General features: G+C 41.4%; 1 protein-coding gene across 2 annotated transcripts in view; it reads left to right on the forward strand.

The window, feature by feature from the left end:
* Positions 1 to 1,000: 1,000 nt before the first annotated feature.
* The window catches only part of lrrc3b (leucine rich repeat containing 3B), a 33,077-nt gene continuing 11,494 nt past the window's right edge, over positions 1,001 to 22,583 (forward strand). The window contains exon 1 of one of the 2 annotated variants that reach the window (XM_050035364.1): positions 1,001 to 1,126. The gene's annotated coding sequence lies outside the window, so the exon portion shown is untranslated. Of the gene's footprint in view, positions 1,146 to 22,583 lie in introns of both variants that reach the window. The other variant, XM_050035363.1, reaches the window with a different exon arrangement.

The following is a 22,583-nucleotide window of genomic DNA, read 5'->3' on the forward strand; positions in this document are numbered from 1 at the left end:
TGTTGACAAGATGTTAAGACTTTTTTTTTTTTTTTTATTATTATTCAGGCTTTTCAGTGTGTAGGCTACACATTTATACAACTGGAAAATGCAAGAATCACTTTCAGGCTACAGCAATGTTAAACAAAAAATAAAATGTTACAAACATAACTGGTATTCAGTTCCATATATTTTTTGTCAAGGCCACAGGGAGCCACTGGAGAAGAGGCTAAAGAGCCACAGGTTGCCTAGCAATAAGTTAGGATCAGAAGAGTAAAGTTATGTAGGTTAAATTTTGGAAAGGAAAGTTAATTTTAGGAGAAGAATTATGGTTTGCCATCATCAGGTAAAATGTTTAATGTAAGGGCAGTCTCCTGGGGGAAAGTCCTGTGTTTGTTTGTCCCATCCACACGCCAGCCTGCCTCCTTATGCAGACTTTTGCTCTTTGTACTACCTCCTTCTTTACTCATCAGTGCATTTGTCACATGGTTGCAGCCTTCACAGTGATGTAGGTTATATAAATGGCTGGCTCATGCTTATGTTATATGAATTCTGGTGCATTCATTTTCATAGGTATACATGTGAAGAGTACATGAGAACAGCCTGACAGGCTACATACATGCACAGATTGGAGGAGGTGGTGGGTCAGTATAGGCTCAGCATCTCATTTTCACTCAGGTGCCTCCAAACATGTTCATATGTCCCTTCATGTTACACATTACAGTCCATGAACTGGTTTCCTAAATGTTTTGTTGACAAAACACAAAGGTAACCATAAATCATGCTTTTTTTACAAGCATGAAAATATCAAGAACAAAACTTAGATGCATCTGTATTTATAATTTGTTTATTCTGCTCTATTTTAAATATATTTTATATTATATAGGAGTGAATTACTCGCACAGGGACTCTGTTTTACACTGGAGGTTGCCACCGGACGTGGTGCTGTCTCTGTTCCCCGCTCACTTCACACTCAGAACCCCTCCCATTCTCCCCATTCACTCCTGTGCAGTGTTTTATACTGAAAGGTAAAGATGCGAATTCACACTGCGACTTGTACATCAGTGAGCGGATACATGAGCAGGCAGGCTGCCCTCACAGCCTGTCTGAGCTGCTTCATGTGATATGACCGTTTTCACTCCACCAGGTAATGACTGTGTCTGCAGGTGAGGAGACTTGTGTCGCCTGTTGCTCTTATGCCTGTCTGCTGTATTATGTTTGCGCTGTCTGTCCTCTGCATGGTCGCTGCCGCTATTTATTTCTGCACGGAGGAGTTGTTTTTGGTAAATCTGACCCACAATGTAAATATTGTCTGATTATAAATGTGCACTTGAGCTTTGTATTGTGTATGCTGTGTTTTCTTTTCATAATCAGACAACATTAAGCTTTGATTTGGTGTCGGCAGCTCAGGTAGGCTGATGCGTGATGTTTTCACAGGGAACGTCCCGCCAGACGCCATTTGAAAAGAAATCTAATTGAGCTTTCTTCGGTTATTACCGAGAAGACACAACATAAAAAAATAAACCAAATGAGTATTTGAGATGTTTAAAAGCCACGCATTCATTCGGCGTATGAATAAGCCACAAATTCCGCTTAATTTTGATGCAAAACACCATCTTTACGCTGCTTCGCTGCAGTTTCTGTCGATCTTTTACCAATGAAACGCACCGCGGAGGGCGGTAGCGACCAATGCGAACCATCTATAAAAGTTAAAATGCTGTTGAAATAATAGCTGCTGTGTGTGTTCAATGTGAGCCGAAATATAGTGTTGCCCTTAAAGATTAATAATCTGCGTTTTTTTTGACAGCAAGCCCAACAGTTACCTGCCAGTGAATACGGATATATTAAAATGCTAAATTATTAAATTGAGTTTTGCGTGACGTTCTTTCCATTTACGAGGCGCATCGGGGCCACAGTTAAGGCAATGTTAAGTTTATTGGACTGGAAACGCTGATAACATTACGTCTGTGTGTGAAGCTAATTGTCTTGTTATCTGCTGCTGTTTACCCAGGTCATAGAAACGCCAGGCTGTGTTTGCAAAGCCTCGTCTGTGTCATATGATAGCAGGGCTTTAAATCAAATGCATGCGGCAATTCAATAGTTGTGTTCACGCAGGGGAGGTTTTTTTTTCCTCCACATGTGAGGCAACAGCTGGATTCTCCGGGGATTCTCGGTGTATCCCTGCTGTCCGTGCAGACCTCAGGTGCATCCCGGTCACAGGGTGTTGTTTTGATGCATATTTGGTTATTCATAGAGCCTGTCACAGTCTCAAGGCGGCAACCAGACTCCTGACAGACGAGGTAAACCCCACAACAGTTATGGAGTCCTGTCTCATTGGAATAGAGACAGCCTTTAGAGGAGCTCGATTAAAACCTGCCTCTTTAATGTTTTATATTTTAAGGCTGAGTGTCACTTGGTATTCAGACCCACACAGGCTATCAGTAACTTTTAGAAATAGCCAAATTTTCAAGTGGACTCTGGCAGAAGAATGTTGGAAAGGAGGGACACATTAAAATGATTACCTTATAGTGCTGTTATCTTGTCTTTAATATGGGCTGAACTGAAGAGGTTAAATCTTGTGTTTGATTATTTGTAAGGCACGAGACAGTTTGTGCAATAACATGATAATAGTACAATTGTTGAATGAGTTATTTGCAGATGAGGAGACTTATGTCTGGGACTGCAGCTAACAATTATGTTTGTCAGATGTCTGTCAGAACACAAAGATATTTGATTCACAACATATCAAATCACATAAAGCAGCCAATCCTTAAAATTGAGCGGTATCTAGACAGTGTTTAAATAATAAATCGATGATTAAAATAGTTGCAGATTAATTTTAGTGTTATTTAAAAATGATTAAAGGTATTGTTTCAGCTGCGTTTTCCAATATGCGAGGTAACTCTGTGATATACTGTGCAAAAACATGTTCACAGTATAACTGGTTCTGGCCATTTTGAGAGGATGTGTCACACTTTATTTGTTCTGTCATATTATCTGTTTTATTTCCAAGCACAAAAGTCTAAATGCATCGGAAGCCTTCTCCAAACTGTCCCGAATAAAATTCTAGCATCAAAATTGTAATTATTTTATAGGGCTAGATAACGAACTGTGATTGCGTTCTTGGCGCAGACCAAAATGTGTCTGTAGCATCAAGAATGGTGCCAAATATCAAGTGCTTGCTCAGATCGTTAGGCTTGTTTAACATGATTTATTGAGTCCTTAAATCATGTCTGACTTTGGCTTAGTTGATTTGGACAGAGCTTTTTTTATTCAGGCTAACACTGATGCATTGATAAATAAAAAACAAACATGTATATACTCCTAAAAGTATCATATAGCCACAGATATAAGGTCCTGGCCTGATTTTTGTTAGAGTAAATGTAGTCTTCTTTACATATACCAAGTCTAAACATGTCAGAATTAGTCTGTAAAGTACCCATCGTGTGACTCAGTGTCATGTTTTTGGGTATTCCTTACTTTATTTTTTATTTGGCACAAAGCAGATAAACAGTATCAGTACATTGTCTCAGTTTAATGAACATTTAAAAACCAATTTTACTTGTTAACTGAAAAATAATTAGTGAATCCCTGTGATTCAGATGCGCTCCAAGATGTAATGGGTTCTTTCTTGGCTCATGCTACACCCTTATATCAAGTTTCATGAATGGTGCCAGTAGAACTCTGCTGACAAACAAACCAAACTGAAAACATAACCATAACAAAGGTAATAATAATAGTAGTATTAGCATTTCCACAGGCAGCTGCAGGATGAGATTGTCTGCTCTCAACAGACAATAGATAATAGCTTAAACACTGCTGATGAAGGTATTTTAATGAGGACAAAAATTGTCAAAATGGAGCGATTGTGATCTGTGACTAATGAATACATAATATTAGATCATGTCCATCATGACCAACACCTGCTGCTTTTCCAGTGGTTAGGGTCAGGGCAAGGAAAAGTTCTGGATGCCGGATGATAAGGCTAAGTGCTCCATTAAGATTGACCAATTACCTAGTTAATAGTGCGTAGTTAAGAACTATTGAATAATTTGCGGCATGGTAGTACAGTGGTTAGCATTGTCACCTCACAGCAAGAGGGTTCCTGGTCCGAACCTTGGGTGGGGGAGCCCCTCTGTGCAGAGCTTGCATGTTCTCTCGGGTACTCCCAGGTACTCTACCTCCCACAGTCCAAAGACATGCAGGTTAATTGGTGACTCTAAATTGTCCGTAGGTGTGAATATGAGTGTGAATGGTTGTCTGTCTCTATGTGCCAGCCCTGTGATAGTCTGGTGACCTGTCCAGGGTGTAGTAAGTAACCAAAAGGGCCTAAACTACGCATTGGAGGGATATATTCATCATTCTATTGTTGAGAAGGTTGATGAAAAGCTTAAATTACAAGCCAAAATTTACAGGTCACAGTGTACGCTTGTGAACCGCATCTCGTTGCCGTCACCATCAAAGACAAGTTAAAGTGCCACTGAAGTTAAGGTTTTTGGCTCAGAATATGAGAAAAGGATAACGGCCTTTTTACCATCTTTACCAAGAGTGTCTCTCCGTTAGTTTGGTGCTACAGTATTTACACTGAATCATTCAGCATAACGTTTGCCAACCTTTGTTATCTCTGCCATTACAGATAAGTTAATGAAGCTAAGCTCCAGAAGTTAACGTTAGCTTAACTAGAGCCCTTTGGACAACAGCTAACAATGATGTACGATCACCAAAGTACAAAACTAGAACAAAATAGGCTAATGAACTCCCAGCAAACAAGGTGACATGATGAACAACGCAGCTAGGAGCTAACGTTAGGCTAACTTTAGCTAACGTTAGCTAGAGATGTTAAAGATAACTTTATATTTCTTTCCAGCAAAGTGACAATATGTTGCCTCAAACACAATGTTGACTTACCTTAGAACAGATGTAGACATCATTGTTAATCTTATTCACGTTGAGTTGATGTTGTGGTCTAACGTTAGCGCACAACTTTATCCAAAGGAGACACTTTTCTCGGTTGAGATGTGGTTTAAAGTGTAAAAATACACCTGGTCGCCCAGCCTCTCAGGATACCTTGTATCGGAGTTGCATGTACCCCATGCACACCGTTTGACCATTTTTAAACTTCAAATCTCCGAAAAAGCTCATAAAACCGAACAAAACCGACTTTCTGTAATGCATTTCAATGAACGTCCAGGCAGAGAATGTCAGAGTGTATGGGAATGGCTATACGCACTGTGATTGGCTCATCGCGTTTGAGGGCGGGGCTTAGCCATAGGTTAATTTCCCCACCGGAGACAAATAAAGTTATTTATTGATTAATCAGTCAGTCATATCATAATAGTTACTGGGATGTATTTGGTCTTTTCTTATTATTTTTTGGCCACTAGAGGGCAACAGAACGCTGACATTATTACTGTATAAATTTGTTATGGCATGTGTTGGCTAATGGCTGCCAAATACACCTATTACAACATGTCTGGCAGATCGAGCAGCATTAGCCTTCATTTGGAGTCATATTCATAAACAATATTCAAGCCAAAATTCACTCTCCTGTTAGTTGCATGTCGGTCCCTTGAGAAAAATACCTGGCTCTTAAAGGGGAACTAACCTTTTTTTCAACCNATACATCCACTAAAAGTGCATTTTTTTCACACAGATAGGCTCGGATTGTTAGTATAATTATCCGACAACATAACGGAAAGGAGAAAAGAACGTCTGTGTTGACCTTAAGCTTGAATCGAACATGTTCCTCTGCCTGTTGCTACTCCCTCTCTGTCCTCGTCCACTCTTCAGTTTCAATGAGTTCTGCGTCTATGTACGTCCGCGTACTGGAGAAATGTCAAATATTGAACATCCTATCACTCATTTAGACAAAAGTAGATCAGAAAATAGGGCCCAGGTTGAAAAAAACATTAGTTCCCCTTTAAGCTGCTTAATGCCTCACTGTGGTCACGAATTGTGTCAGTTTGCTGTTTGGTGCTCGGTTCAAAAGCTACCTGCTGGTGAGAGCACCAAAACAGTAATAAAACAACCAGCTGAAAGATACTAAAGGGTTCATCAGTGACTCTTTCACATAACAAATAGCTGTTTGATCCATTGTTAATAGGATATTATTTGTGTAGCTCAAAAGAGTACGTTATTTTGTGCTCTAAAAGTGAAGAAGACAACCTGTTGGTTAAATTGGTAAGACGATGTATCGTCCCTCCAAACTGATGTAAAAACGTGGCAGGTTGCGTAGTCGTTGTGATCTTCAAACATTTTGATTTTAATAACATTAAGCTTATCAGTCTTTTCTGAGTCACAGATATCACCTGATATTTTAGCCTGGCTGGTCACCAGCATGACCAGCACAGATGCCAGCTTAAACCAGCACCAGCAAGACCACCAACATAGACTGGTCACCAGCATGAACAGCAAATGTGCCCAAAACTATTCTAATCTGCACATTTGCTGTGAGGTTTTGGGGCTGTGGTATGTCAGCTCTGCCAGCCCTGCCTTGTAATTTGTCTCGCTGAAAAAAAGAAAAACACAGGGGCCGTAAGTGCTTCCTCAGTAGACTAATAATTCTTTGATTGCGAGCTCCTCCTTTCTCAGGAAAATCACAAACATCCTGATTGCAGGCAATTTGATGCAGGAGGAGCCGTCCTTATTTTCCTCAAATGTGCATCCTTTAAAAATAGAGCTATACTACTCAGTGATAACCCAGTGGCAGAATAAACAGATGACTGCTGTGTATGGATCAGACCACTATAATGGCTTTATTCTCAGCATGTTGATATTTTGCCAATTTATTTTGCAAATTATGATGTATTAGAGTTTTAAGGGTTTTCCAACTGACATCAGCTGATTGGAAAATTGGCAGCTTGATGGAGTAATGCTGACCTCAGCTTACTGCTCTGTCCAATCTATTTTATGTCATTGTTATAATGATGTTACTCTCTTTATACAGACTCTACATTCAGTGAATGTAGAGTCTGTAGGCAAACACCGGAGATCTTGCCTCCGGAAGAAGAGCGGAAGAGCCCTGGTTTCCGGTTGTAGGCTGTTTGTAGTCTGCGTGATATTGATTGATCACATTTGAGCCGGCTGCAGTTGTTGCCAGGTTAAACGGTCCGTGCGGTGAACTAACGAGGCGGAACATAATTGGCGTCACTGCAAACTCTGAATCCATCGCAATGGTTCAGCATATTTACTTATATATAAACGGAAGTCGGAAACGGAAATTCGCCTCCTCCGCCCAAATCGGGGGTCTGCCCCCAGAGGCTGCATCGCCGTCTGCCGGAAGTCAGATGCCGAATACAGCCGATGGCTTCCGAGAATGCAATGATGTCAATGCTTTATGCTTTAAAACTGCATTAATTTTTTTGGCCACTTGGGGGCAGCAGAAAAAGCTGTAGACACCAAACTGACATAAAATGAATCCATATTAACTTGTTGTGGCTAACATGTTAGCAAATCATCTCCTCCTTACTCATCCAGCAGACACAGAGCAACATCAGCATTCATTTGGAGTCTAGATGATGAATTTAAGTCCAATATTCACGCTCTGCTTCAGTCTCCACTAACTCCTTAGCTGCTAAATCCTCCACTATGTTCACCAGCTGGTTGCTAACAGTGTATCTCTGTTGTTTGGTGCTGAACAGGTAGTTTACTCTTTTGGATGAGATGATGATGATTGATGAGAGCAGTGAGACTGAACCAAAGCAGACGAAAAATTTAAACAATAAGTTCAGCGAGGTTTAAATGCTCGCTGGAGCTGAGGGGAACTGCAGGTGATGATTCTCTGTGGGTTTGTCCCTTTGAGCAACACTTCCATATTATACATTTGTGCATATGTGTCATTTTAACCATTGAAAAAATGTTGACTGGAGCTGCTTCAATATGAGGTTGTCTAATAGTCAGGGTTTTGTAAATTAGAAGTAAAAATTTTAGATTAGACCCCATTGTGGCGTCATATATTGTAAGGGGGCTGTTGAAGCTGTATTAGAATAGGAAACCCCCCTATGGAGTCTAGACGCGGGCGGTGGTGGTGTTGGTGGGGATGAGATGAAGAGAGATGTGATGAGGAGTGGACTTTTGATGAGCTAGACCTGGACATAGGACGTGGTGACTGGGGTGTAGGAGGGTGCAAAGATTCTGCCCGAAATGACATCTGACAGCAGCAGCAGAGAGGAAAACAGATTTAAAGTTTGACAGCAGCAACATGATTGGCTGATAGAGATCGTGGCTTGGTTTGAGCTGATTGGAAGAAGTGGGGGAGTGAGGTAGAGCGAACTGTGAATGTGAATGAAGCATGTAGATAGTCTTCTCGATTGAAGCATTTGTTCTTGTGCTATCATTTTTAAGAAGGTTGACATGGCCTCAGTTCCTCTGAGGGTCATGAGATGCTACCCCCAGTTAGATGCTAACTGCGATGAAGTGAATGAGAAACCCCCCTCAATCTGTCTCTGAAATGCACAGTCAGTCATTTTTTCTTGCAAGAAGTTAGATTATTAAAAAATAATGCCACCTTTTCTGATGATCCATGCAATTAATTTGAAATGATTCCTTCATCTAGTCAGACAGCAGACCAGGTTCTGCTGACTGAAGCTTGTTGAGATGTTACACACAGGTTACATACTGTTCCAACAGCATTTTAACAGCTATGTAATCATGTGTGTGTTGTTATGTAGTCATGACTTGATCGATATCGACATATCGTCATGAAAAATGTTGAAACAAATGTCAAGGCTTCAAACGAGGTGCTCATTGGATCATCTATAAATGTTTGAAGACCGCTTTCCAATGGAGGAATCAAGGGGCGCTGCATCCGAGAGTTTTGATAATTTAACGAGACAACCTGACGAGCATGTCCACTTCACTCACAAGTGCTCTTCTTTTCATTCATCACACAAATATATCCATCCACTATAAATGTTTTAAAAGTCTGAAAATGTGTGTTGGTATCTCCATTTGTATGAATCATCTAATCACGGCTCCTGCTGACATGATGCCGATATACTACTGATTTGTTTTGAAGTGTAATTGCTGTCTGGAACGTTCATTGGCAACAGTTTTTCATGTGAAGCATGTTTTATGTTCTTGTAGGTGTATAAAGCCCAGAACTTTGTACCATAAGTGCTGCCTGTGGGGAGGTAAAGGCAAGAAAGACACTTGTCTGAGGGCCTTGACATGTCAAGCCAACTGTCGGCCATAGGTCAATGTCTGGCTGTCAGTGTGCGCCTGTTGCCCTAGTTTCTGCGGTGCATCGTGCACCATTGACACTGGTCGGCTCTTGTCGGTCCTTGTTGGCCCTTTTATGGCCAGTTCAGCATGTTGAATCGGGGCTGGCAGTGAAGAAAATCACTTTGATTGGCAGTTAAGCTCAGTGCACGAGGAGAGAGACAGAGGTGAGCTAGTTGTCAAGAGGGCGTGAGATAAAAAACAAAGTTACTCGTCCTGAGGTTTCTCGCATTAAAGGTTTTTTTGGGGAGTTTTTCCTTGTCTGCTGTGAGGGACCAAGGACACAGGGAGTCGTATGCTGTAAAGCCCTCTGAGGATAATTCTGATTTGTGATATTGAGCTTTGTTTGAAGAGAGATAGTTGCACATCCAACTGTCTCAGATGCAGGTGCGTTGGAAGATATCACTTGAGTCTTTGAACAGTAAATCCTGCACACTAGTCTTTCTCACACTCTTGACGAAAGTCCAGGAGGACCGAGATGTTAGTGTTACTAATAAACCGTGAAGCTGAGCAGTAGCAGTGTGCAGGGTTTTTCTGATATTGGGCGTCAAAAATAAGATTGAATTCAACTGAATTGTTTTTGTCTTTGAGCTGAAATGGTTCATTTGTGCTGTTGTTCACAAGCGCAGGGTAAGACTACCACCGCCTGCTGGTATGGAGTTACTTTCTCTCAGGCAGGTGCAGAACATATGTGCTAGTTGGCTGTTTGCTGTAGGTTTTACTGTGTTTTCATGGGCAGCTTTTTGGCCAAGAAACAGGCGACATGAGACAACACAACAGTCTGCCGTCATCGCCACTAATTTATGATGTCGGTTTGATGTGTCTGAATCTTAAGGACAGATTAAATAAAATGGGTTTTGAGTTGTGCTTCAAGTGAGTGCTGAGTTTTTCCATCCACTTTCCAGACACTATGCGCCTTTCAAAACCATAACCAAATGCTGTGAGTGTGTAGGCTACACCTAAAATGTTGATAAGAAACATACTTGGAGTGGGAATACCTTAAATCTGGAAACATTTTTGCCATTGCAATTAGTAGTATAAAAAGTAACATCTAGGGAACAGGGCTGATTGATCACTACTCAGTACTACAAAGCCTTTAAATGTGCCCATTCAGAACAGGCATAAACACAATGACTGTATGTAGAGATGGAAAACATGTCTCTACTTACTCCCACTGTACAAAAATGAAGCCAAAATATCCTGAATATGGCCGCTGCCATCTTGTGCTTGTGATGTCATTTGAAGCAGAAGTTCCTGCCATCTGACCAGGCTTTTTCTAGCATCAGATAACTAGTTATAACCAAACTTATCCAAATAGAATAACCGCCCTGCAGTTGTATGCCTCTATGCACCAGTCAAGTTTCACTCACAGTTTATATCCATGTCTGTGAAAACATGAATGCTTCATACTCATCTTCTCCATGACAGCACAGAAGATCTAAATCAGCACAGTTTCAAGGTGGACACCTAAGATTAGTGTCACCAAATCACTATCTGACCAAATATTTCCCTTTCTGTGCCTGAAATATGATGTTGAATAATGACCAGAAAAGTGTTTTATGCAGAACATTATGTCACAGTGAAGGTGACCTTTTTGATATAAAATGTCATCACTTCATTATTTTATACTATCAGACATTTTGTTTTAATTAGCGTATTTATACTTGAGTTATGGCCGAAAACACATTTTGTTAGGTTACAGTGACCTTGACCGTTGGACTACGACCACAAATAATCAGTTTATTCTTCAGTCCAAGTGGATGTTTGTGCCAAATTTGCAGAAATTCCCTTAGGGTATTCCTGAGATATTGCGTCCAGGAGATTGAGATGGATGCAAGGTTACAGTGACCCTGATCTTTAACCCTTGGACACCAAAATCTTCCAAGAGTCCAAGTGAACGTTTGTGCCAAATTGGAAGAAATTCCCTCAGGGCTTTTTTGAGACAATATTGTCACTTGCCAGTTCAGGAAGGACCCAAATGCAGACTGACAGGCAGGTTTAGGTTTTAACAGAAAGCGAGCTTTAATACAGCAGACAAAAAAACATCCAGATACAACAGGCAAATGAAAGTCCAAATGAAAGCTGAACAAAAACCAAACCGAAAACCAACCGGGAAAAGCATGATGAACTCAGGCAAAAAAATCCAAACACAAGATATCAGGCAGGACATGGAGCGTGGACGACATCAAGAACACAGGGATTAACGCAGGGATGAATGCAGGATGAACAACAGAAAGCCTGACAAAGAACAAAGGGAAACACGCAGGTATACACAGAAAACTAATCACAAGAACGAGACACAGCTGGAGTAGGAGGACACGGGCAACAGGAGGGAAATGGAGATTGGCTTACAACAAGGGTGTGGAGGGGAACACTAGGGTGGAGCAAACAAGACTAATACAGATCAGGTGTGAGGGGAAGACTCTGGGAACAGGGAGGGACGAACGAGACAGTTGCGAAAACACACAAAGACAGGAAGTAACACACGACACATGAGGAGAGAATCTACAAAATAAAACAGGAAGCAGATTAAACATGAATGAACAACATGAAACAAGGAACACAAACAAAAAACTCCAAAACAAAGTCCACAAGATAACAGAATAAAAAAAAATCAGGATCATAACAATTATGTTCACGAGAATGAGACAGACAAGGTCACAATGATCTTGACCTTTGACCTATGACTACCAAAATCAGTTCATTGTTGAGTCCAAGTGGACATATGTGCCAAATCTGACAACTGCAGGGCGGTGATTCTGAATTACTTTGGGCCTTACCCCAGTAGCTTACAGGAAGGGGTGGGATTTATGACCTACACTGCAGCCAGCCACCAGGGGGCGATCAGAATATTTTGGCTTCATTTTTAGGGAGTTGTCATGTTCTCCATCTTTATCATACAGTCTGCACATAAACACTCTTCCCTTTAGACACAGCCAGGCAATATTTCTTATGGACTTATTCGTCACAGGCCTTCTGAGACCTTAAAATGTAACTGAGACATCAAAAAACTAAACTTACCAGCCAAACCCAGATAAAAGCACCCACACAATGCATGTACAGAAGTCCCATTGGATGTCTCACTCCTCCGACAGTCTGTAAAATCTTTAAGTCAGGGTCTGTCTAGCATCCATACAATCCAGTAAAAACAGTCTTAAACTGAGTAAGTGGAGTTCTTAAATTCCTTGATAGCTTTTTTAATTACTCTCCGCAGAATTGTTCTGTCTCTGTGAATGGGACATTTAATTATGTTTCTCATGCCAGCCTTGAATCATTAGGCACCTTAATTTACTGGTACATAATCAATGAATAATGGCGGTAGGTTTCATAACCCCGGCCAAGAATCCTTGAAATACTGCAAAGAAAAATTGAACTCTTGAGGAGGCGTTGTTCAAGAACCTCTGACCCGACACAGGAGACCTCTCGGTTGCATGTACTGCTTGAAATTCTGTGTAGGAACACCAATGTCTTCCTACCTACCGAAAACATTCAATTTCAGAGTATTACACAAATCCCTGTGCATAAGGAATCCTCTGGTTACCCTGCTGTATTCAATTTGGGGCTTAACCAGATGGTAGATGTTGGATTTTCGATACTGCGACATAGGTTAGTTTTAAACACAGCAGAAGTTTTAGCCTGTAGATGAGATGAGATGGGGTGAGACTGTAGTTCACGAGGTTAAATGGAATCATGTTTCACTGGGAGGAAAAGCAGAGAGCAGACCTTTCTCCGTCTCAAATTAAAAAGGACCTTTCTCAGCCAGCACAGCCTTGTTTTATAATGTCTAATATCCAATGCAGAGTGATAGAACAGAGGTCATGGAGGTCATACTTTCTCACACTAGGCTGGCTTTTGAAGTTCCCCCTGCTGCATCCTCACTGCTCCACTGCAGGTTGGAATATTTATGTAGTTACTGTATGTGTAAGTGTATGAAGTCACTTCTGAAAGTCCTCCTTTCTCAACATCAATAGCATATAAAACAGGTCATTAGTAGTTTTGGCTTCTAAAATGCAAATCCTTTGTTAAAATGGTTCAAATGAGCATCTACTGCAGTGAAGTTTAGGCAACTGAAGCTACTTAGTTAAAGAGCAGCTGCATTATTATTATTATGTTCTTGTTTGTTTCTTTTTTGAGGTTTTTGTATCATTCTGTATCTTCCCAGTAGTTGTGTTATATATTTAAATTCAAATTTTGGTTGATTTATGTATATTTTAGAGTCGAAATGCTATTTTCCATGGGTGTATTGTGAGACAATGGGCCCCTGGGCACAGACATGCAGAGGGCCCCACCCCCTTTTCTTACATAAGAGCAAGAGAGAAAGACTTTGTGGTGGTTTTGCCTCTTTTTTTGTGGTTGTTATGCATCTTTTTGCGGCCTTGTGTCTCTCTGTATTTATTTTGTATCTCTTTGTGTTATTTTTGCCCCATTTTATAGTCATTTTGTGTCTCTTTGTAGTTGTTTTGTGTGTCTTTGAGGTAAATGTGTGCCTTTTTTTGGTCATTTTGTGCCTCCTGATGTTATTTTGCCCCTTTTTGCAGTCATTTTGTGTGTCTTTGTCTTATTTTTGCCCCATTTTGTAGTCATTTTGTGTCTCTTTGTGTTATTTTTGCTCCGTTTTGTAGTCGTTTTGTGTCTCTTTGTGTTATTTTTGCCCCTCTTTGTAGTAATTTTGTGTCTCTGTGTTATTTTTGCCCCTTTTTGTAGTTGTTTTGTGACTCTTTGAGATAATTGTGTGCCTTTTTTGTCATTTTGTGCCTCCTGATGTTATTTTGCCCCTTTTTGCAGTCATTTTGTGTGTCTTTGTCTTAATTATGCCCCATTTTGTAGTTGTTTTGTGTCTCTTTGTGTCATATTTACCCCCTTTTGTAGTTATTTTGCATCTCTTTGCAGTTCCTTTACATATTTTTGTGGTCATTTTGAGTCTCATTGTGGTTGGTATGTGTTAATTTTGAATGACATTTTGCAGGTGAAGGCCAGGGTGGCCCCTGACACTTCGGGCCCCTGGGCCTGTGCCTGGTATACCCGTTCAGTAATCTAACAACTATAGCATACACATAACTGATATAGATTTTTTAGTTGGACCTTTTTGAGGGGGGTAAATTCTATTTTACTGCTGCCCCTGTCCACAGCAACCAGACTCCTTTGATAGAACAGCACTTTACCTCATCAGACAAAGGAGAGTGGCTAGTCCTTACAGCTGCCTCTGATTGGTTAGTTAGTTTGTGTTATTGTGTGACATTCACAACCAAACAAACTTGGTGTCCACAGCAGTACTTTGCTTAGCTTATGTGCCCCGGTATCTCTGTCTGCTTCTCCAAACTGGGAGTGTTGTGTCCGTAATCTTTTGCAGGTAATACACTGACTGTGGGTTTAAAATATGTCAAATTGCAAGAGGGTTTAATGATAATAAAAACCACCATCTTCCACCTCCGAGCTCAAACTTACAATGAAGTCCTTTTCACACCAGGAATGAAATGAAAATGCAGAATAGTCCTTAACTTAATTCAAACCTTTCACACCAGGGCCGACACAAATATTTGCATTCCATGCATTCAACTAAAACTACTGGGGAGTGTTTTCAGCGGTGGATTAATCCACTTTTGATGCTCTAGTGAGTATTTTCGGCCACAGGACAGTGTGTGTGGAACTGAGTCAAGAATAAATTAGTGTGTGTGTTCATGGTAATGAAGGAACATGTCACCCAGTGCACACTGTGACTCACTGTAGTTTTTGGACAAAAGTGGAGCTATGGGATACAGGAAAGATATATCAGGCATACAGTACTACTTAAGATATATTCATTGTTGGTTTGGGTCTTTGTTGACAGTAAGAAGTATAAAGAATATCACCAGACAGATTTTTTGGGGGGAATATGCAACATGTGGTAAATAAAAACTAAGCTAATAAAAGGTTTAAAACAAGAAGTCCCATCTGCGAGCCTCGAGCATCTTCCAGGACAGTGCTGTTGGTTAAACACACAGAAATAAGACGTCACACAGTAGCATATTCGTGTCATCTGAAAGGCCCCTCAAGCTAATGGCTCCAAATTCCATTTGACAGCTCAATTTTTTTAGTCACGCCGGCTGTGTGGCTCCAGGGAGGGAAATATTTTGGCGGTCCATCACTTTGGTCCAGACTGAAATATCTCAACAAGTATCAGATGGATTTCCTTAAAATTTTCTACCACACATATCTATGCCGCCTTGAAGATGAGTCCTAATGACTCTGGTGATTTTTCCTCCGAAACATTATGAGATTGACATTTGAAGTTCGGAGTGAAATGTCTCAAAAAGTATCAGATGTATCATTAAAGTAAAGTCCCTCACGATGAGCTTCAATACATTTGGCTGCTTGGACTCTTTTCTAAAGGTAAAAATTGTAATTTGTCCAGTACTTTTATGACCCTGAACAATCACAGTCAGTGCTTCATAACCTTGGTGACAAATACACTGTGTTTCCTTTGAGTTCCTCACAGTTAAGTCACACCGTGTTGCACCAGTTGAACACTGTCAGCACTGTCACTAGCAGCAAAAGAAAATGTTGGGTTTCTTTAAAATGGTGTAAAGACATGCTGCATCATTTCTTTGTTTCTTTATATCATCAGAAACCTTTTTTTTTTTCAGTGTATTACTGGGGACATTTTGGTCCCAAGATTAGGTGCTTTCACACCTAACCTGTTTGGTTCAGTTAAAATGAACTCAGGTCTGTTTGTGTGGTTAGTACGGTTCGTTTGGGCTGGTGTGGAAGCTGTCAACCGAACCAAGACCGCTCGAAAAGGTGTGTCTCGGTCCGCTTCCCAACGGACTCTGGTGCGATTCGTGAAATTAAACAAACCAGCCACAGGATTTTATGATAGCAGATGTGTGGTTTTAGCATTATTTCAACAGTTGAACCAATAATAAATCCAACTGCTGATCGTGAAATCTGTCCGCGATCTCATAATTGATCCTGATAAAGGCCACGTACTGTTTATCCCGTAACCTATTTGTCCTAATTTATCCTAAAAAGCTGTTAAACCTGCCATCATTGTATCCGACTCCGTGTACTTTGTTCATTAAAAAGGGTGTGACAGTGATGCCACAGTGTTAAGCCCCAAATCATTACTATACAAGACACCTTCTTTTCATCCTGTCTCTATGTTAGTCATTATAACATGTGATTGAGCAGCCTAATAATGCTTACATCCGGAGCTTGGACATGAGTCACTGCACCTTTGCGTTGAAAGGGGTCAGTTGAGGTGGTTCAGGCATTTTATCAGGATGCCTCCTGGGCACGTCCCACTGGTAGGAGGCAGACCCAGAACACACTGGAGGGATTACATACCTCATCTGGCCTGGGAACGCCTCGGGGTCCCCCAGGATGAGCTGGAAAGTGTTGCTGGGGAGAGGGACGTCTGGGGTGCTTTGCTTGGCCTGCTGCCCCACGACCCAGCCCCGGATAGGTGGATGAAAATGGATGAATGGATGGAACTGGATGGATGGATAATGCTTACAATCAGTTATTTCTCTGTGAGCTCTTTGTGACGACAGACAACATTAATATAAACACTTTAGACCCTGTTTAGACGACAACAAGTCTGTCCTTTGTATTTTAAAAAACCTCTGCGTTTATATGATGACGTTATTGAAACGATCCCCGTTCACACGGGGCCGCAAAATCTACTGGAAACGCTGTAGTATGCACACCAGGCCAATGGGTGGCAGTGTAAATTTGCAAAGCAACATCACGGCATGACGCCATGCGCCTGCGCTGAAGCGCCTTCCTCTACAACGCGGTGATTACAAACCAAAACAAAGAAGACACAATGGTGAAAGCACGCACAGATAACTTTGTCTGGATGGACGACGAGGTGGAGTTGCTACAGTAACAGATCTACACTTCACTTCAAATCAACAGGGTGAGCAGCACAAACAGAGCTCGGCATTGTTGTTGTGACGGTCGATTTTCTCGCGCATGCCTCGTGACTGGAACCGTAATGCGTGTTATGTCTGAAGACGTTCAGTATTGTGTTGCTGTGCCTTTAAGTTTTCACTGCACCATGTACAGAGTGTCGTAAAGTGTTAGGTGTCGTCAGTTGAGTAAAGGCTCCTAGACGAAGCTACACAGAGTGGTTTTTGTCTCCATCCAAACACAATAATGCGCATGTGCGAAAAGTCTCCGTTTTCAGAGGAACTGCATATTGCAAGTTTAAATGACAACAGAGACGCTGCCGTTTCCAAAAAACTCGTTTTCAAAATGTTGCGTTTTCACCCAAACGATCGGCCAAAACGCAACTAAAGTTTACCGTTTTCAGTTGAAATCGTTGTCGTATAAACGGGACCTTGGAAGCATCAAAGTGCTGCTGCATTAACTCCAATGTCAAACTAGACTCCAGAATTTGATTTCCCCATGTCGGCTCTGATGATGCAAGACACGCGAAAATGTCCAATTAACGAGTTTCCTGTCAGTCTGTAGAATTTCATGTTTACTCCTCTTGTCTCGTTTGCAAAAAGTCAGTGTGAACAGGAACCGAACCAAAACTAAAATGCAACAATGGGTCATTTTCTCCCTCTGGTGCGACCGAATGAACCGAACTGCAGGTGTGAAAGCTCCCTGAGCTGCAAAGTGAGTGCTCTTTGCTTTCAAGCTGCTCTCTGGTACAAGCAGCTGCAGACCCAAGTCTAAGTGCGAGAGAGGCAGCTGTTATATACAGCCCTTTCAGAAACAGTCTCCAGCATCAAGCATTATGAGCTTTACCATTAATTGTATTGTAAGATATTTCTGCTATTTTGTCTGCTCCTTGTGGATCCACTCACAGCTTTTGTTATTCCCAAAGTGCCGTGACTGTTCTCGATGAACAAACCAGTCGTGGTGAGGTAATTTATGAGGTGGTTTATGGGCAGCTGTTTACAGTAATAATGAGGACGCATGTCAGAAACAGATCATACCTACCATAAGCACAGTGCAGGTTTAGTAGATCCAGCACAGAGCCTGTTTCCATACAGCAACAGGTTTTGCCTCTTGTGGCAGAGCAGCAGCTGGATAAACAGCTTGACGTGGGCCTGGGAGCTGCTGCTGGTCCTCGCTGTGCGGCAGAAAACAGATAATCCCTCGCCTCGCTACTTCCTCATAGGCTGTTGTTAGATAACACTGTATTGTCCTGAGCCAGGACAAAGAAATACTAGATGACTGGGTGAGTGTTAAACAGCCTTTCAGAGTCTGTCTTTTTAAGCGGTAATGACATAGAGCAGCAGCTTAAATGTCGTAGTACTGTGCACCCATTTAGCCTCCTCAAGGTCTCCCAGAAAAACCTATATGACCTCCAGTTTACAAGAATGAAATAATAACATGGGTTGTTCTTCTGTTAAAGGCTCTGTATGTGACATTCAGAGCATTAATAGAGCAGCAAACATTATTTGCTCTGTAAAGATATAATGATGTAATGGCGTCCAGACAAAGAGATCGCACTACCTCTGGGTGTGTTGTAATCTGAACTACTCTGTGGATTGTTGATATAAGCCGGTCTAGCCACTGTGCTGTTATGGCGGTTCCCTCTAATATTGTAAAGGTATCATCGCGGAGGTTTAGCACCTGCTCTCCAGTTCCTACCTAGTTAACACCGTCAGCACTGTTCTTGTTTAGCGCTGTTTGTAGAGTTAGCACTGTTAGCTGCTAGCTGCCAGCTCACTTGCCTCCATGTTAAGAATTGTGTCCAGACATCAAGTCCCTTCAAGGCTCTGTGTAATCTCAAGAAACAAAGATTGTGAAATGTATTACTTCCTATGTACCATTACAGTTTTCCTGAATAACAATCTCTGAGGCGGTAAAAAACGGTATCGTTAAACCTCTCATGAAGCAAAATCAACATGTATATGCTGAAACATTGCAGTGAATATAAGAAAAGATGATGATGCAGGGCTTGACGCATACCTTTTCTCCAAGTAGCACTGTGCTACCATGCTGAAAAATTTAGTAGCACACAACATTTTTTAGTTGCACAGTGAAAATTACAGTGAAGTGTAATTATTAAATAAACCATTAAATAACCACAGAAACGTGCTCTGCCACTGGGCATTGTATTTGTACTTTTTCTTCTTACTAAGTTTTCGTTCGTCCTTTCGGCACCGATGCCTCCTTCTTCCTCCTTCCCCCTCAGACACTCTCTCTGACTGGGATCTCTCCACCTTGCTTACCCTGTCCTCTTCATGGATGTGGTCCGGGTGTTCTTCGTCAGTAGCCTACAGCCTAAACATTCGTGTTAATTTTTTATTCTTTTTTCCCCAACAAAGAACCCAACTACCTTTCACGTTAAACAACAAAACAGTGCATGTACTAACATTTTTGTAGCACTCGTGCACTGGTGCTACTGAATGTCCCTGTGATGGTACCAAGCAGTGGTTCCCAACTGGTGAGTCACAGTCTCAAAGTGGGTCGCGGGTCCATTCTGAATGGACCACAACTGACTCATGAACATGTCAAGTTTGTAAAAAATAAACACTTTATTTTGAGGTGCAATGAACTTCTGGCACAGAGGTTTTATTCCAAGGTTCTGTTTTCTAAAAGTAACCCTTCAGACATGATACCTAGATCCTTGCATTTCCACTGAAGACAGTCAGTCTGCACCTCGTTTATCGTCCACAGAACGAGGCTGAAAGATGTCACACAAATTTAAGGTGTGTTGATGGATTCACATCGTCAACTCATGCATTGAGTAACATGACAAGTTAAAGTTCCACTTTAAAAGTTGCCGGCAGTCGGCCCAGTGAATTAAGTTATTTTTTCTCAGACTCCAGCTGCTGTGAGAGGCAGCAAAACATCCTTTCATTTTACAGTTACAGTTTACTAATAAAACTCTCCACAGTATGAACAGTGGTTACATGAGCCTCAAAACCAGACACAACTCAGCCCTGAGCAAAGTGACCGTCCTCTACTGACCAATCAGACTGCAGTGTTCACAGCTCCACCTTTTAGTACCAGATCTGTGTGCTAGGTACCCCAACAGAGGGGGGACCAAAAATGGGGACGGTACAGAACGGTTCCATTGGTACCATCCACAACTTTTCACAGTGGAAGCAGGAAAAAAGAGTACCGAACTGAACTGTACTATACTGGTCAGTGGAAATGGGGCTTAACAGACAGCTGCTTGACAGAGAGACAACAAACTAGCTTGACGACATGGCCAAACGCAAGTATGATGCTTTTATCTGAGATGTTCCAGCACCTGATCCTTGAGACTGGCTGTGCAGAAGGAGTTCTGTTTACCAGGACTCTTTACATGTTTACCCATAACTGTAAAGTTACTTTTCCACTTTACTGAGGAACAGACGCATCAGAATGCGCCACGCAGGTCACTGCTCCAGGTAGCCTTTCAGTAATAGCTCTTTTTCAGGCTTCTGATTGGCCAACATCTTCTTTGAGTTATATCGCCACTCGTTGGTTTGGGGTGTTCTTGACAGCATTTCAGTTGTTTTTCTGCATTTCTATTTAGACAGAGATGGGTGTTTTTTTTTGCTTAAGAATGAAGGTGAGAAAAACCTCACCTGAATGTGAGCACCAGCGGGTGTAGAGCTGTTGTCTCTGTGTGATCTGCTGTAAGACTGTGACTCACTCTAATAATAAGATGTATCTGAGATCAGTGTGAGGTGGATGATTAGAATTAGTCACCTTTGTCAACCACGAATAATTATGTGCATGAATGTTGTTGAAATACTACCTGTAGGTGTTTCCCTTTACCTTTCACATAGATAGTTACAGTTGCGTTTATTTAGCGTGCGTGCGTAGTATGAGAGCACATCATGGAGGCCTGTTTTAGGGCGTAGGTGAGGTAGTCAACACCAGCAGTTAGAGGAGAAAGAAAAGTGAGGAATTTTTTGTAGCTGATTTCTGACACCTTATCTTTTCGTCACACTGGTTCCTGTGTGTGCATTACACTGTTTAATAAATCTAATGGTTGCACTGCAGTGTGCACTTTATTTTCAGAGGATTCTGCAGACAGAATGCGATTCTCGCTGTCTTATAATTAAATGGAAAAAAATGAAACTAATTTTGTGGCCCTGCACCGGGTCAGGTGCCCAACAGGTAACCCACAAAAAGCTGTGTATCATAGCTTTGTGCAGTATACGTGTAACATTTTAATATCTAAATCACTATTATCAAGCCGCAATACCTTTTAATTTGAAAGTCAGTGACACAAGTTGAACCTTTGGTGACAATGTCACGTTCGTCACCAATATGGAGGACTCCAGCCATGAAACTTTACAGCCCGAGGATGAGGTGGCTCAAGACACCCAAGGAGGATCCTTTTAAGGTTTTGTGGTGGTGGAAGGAGCATGCTCAAATGTCTCCTAACCTGGCAGTGATTATATATGTACCTTTATTAAGCAGGATAAGCCCCTTGAGATGAACTATCTCGTCTCCTAAACATACAGGCAACATGCAACATTACAGAAACAAACAAACAAAGCAAAAAACTGGACAGCAAACAGAAAACAAAACAGACAAGCAAATACAACACTAACAATGGCGACAGCAAACAGAAAACAAAACAGACAAGCAAATACAACACTAACAATGGCTCTCACAGGGTTAATCAATGTCGAGCACCTCTCCCTCAGCAACAGGCAGGATGCTATAAACCAAATCTGAAATTATTTAAGCAAATAGTGCAAGCTAGCACATACAAAGGCTTATGAACGCATACCCAACATACACAGTTAAAAACAGCAGCAGGATGTGTTCAGAGAATTAAAAAGGGTTCTTTTGAAAATATGAAGTGAATTAGCAGATCTTAAACATCCAGGCAGATTGTTCCAGTCATTTGGGGCTTTGTACTGAAAAGCACATCGACCGATCCGATTGTGCGGAATGTTTTCGCTTTCGACTTTTCCTCCGCTGGATTTGTAATTCAAGAACGATGAACCCAGCTTAATGTGAGTGACTGTAGCCTGTGTGTGTTTAATCATGGGTGCAGGTCTGGTTGCAGGACTTTTATTAACGGGTTGCGGCTTTGACTTTGACATAATGATGGGTAAAAGATCGGTTCTGGTACTGAGCTTCATGAGTATGGGCAGGTGTGGGTTTTCTAAAATGGACACGTGCAGGACTGGCGCCTTGTGTTCTAACACAGGGCTGCTCAGGTACACTGGGAGTACATTAGTGGAATGTTGAGCAGTGTGTAAATGCTCACAATGACAAATCTGTTATGCTGATGTTTAGCAGGTGGGCTTATTTTTACCATGCCCACCATCTTAGTTTAAGATATTAGCACACTAACATTTGCTTAAAATAATTAAATAAAGAAATGTACAGGTGAGGACAATGGGAATGTTGTTAATTTTGCATATATTTGGTCATAAATCAAAGTTTTATACAAATTTTTCACTAACTGACATATGTACATCCCATTC

This window comes from Epinephelus moara, chromosome 22 (genome assembly GCF_006386435.1).
Source record: "Epinephelus moara isolate mb chromosome 22, YSFRI_EMoa_1.0, whole genome shotgun sequence".
Classification (NCBI taxonomy): Eukaryota; Metazoa; Chordata; class Actinopteri; order Perciformes; family Serranidae; genus Epinephelus; species Epinephelus moara.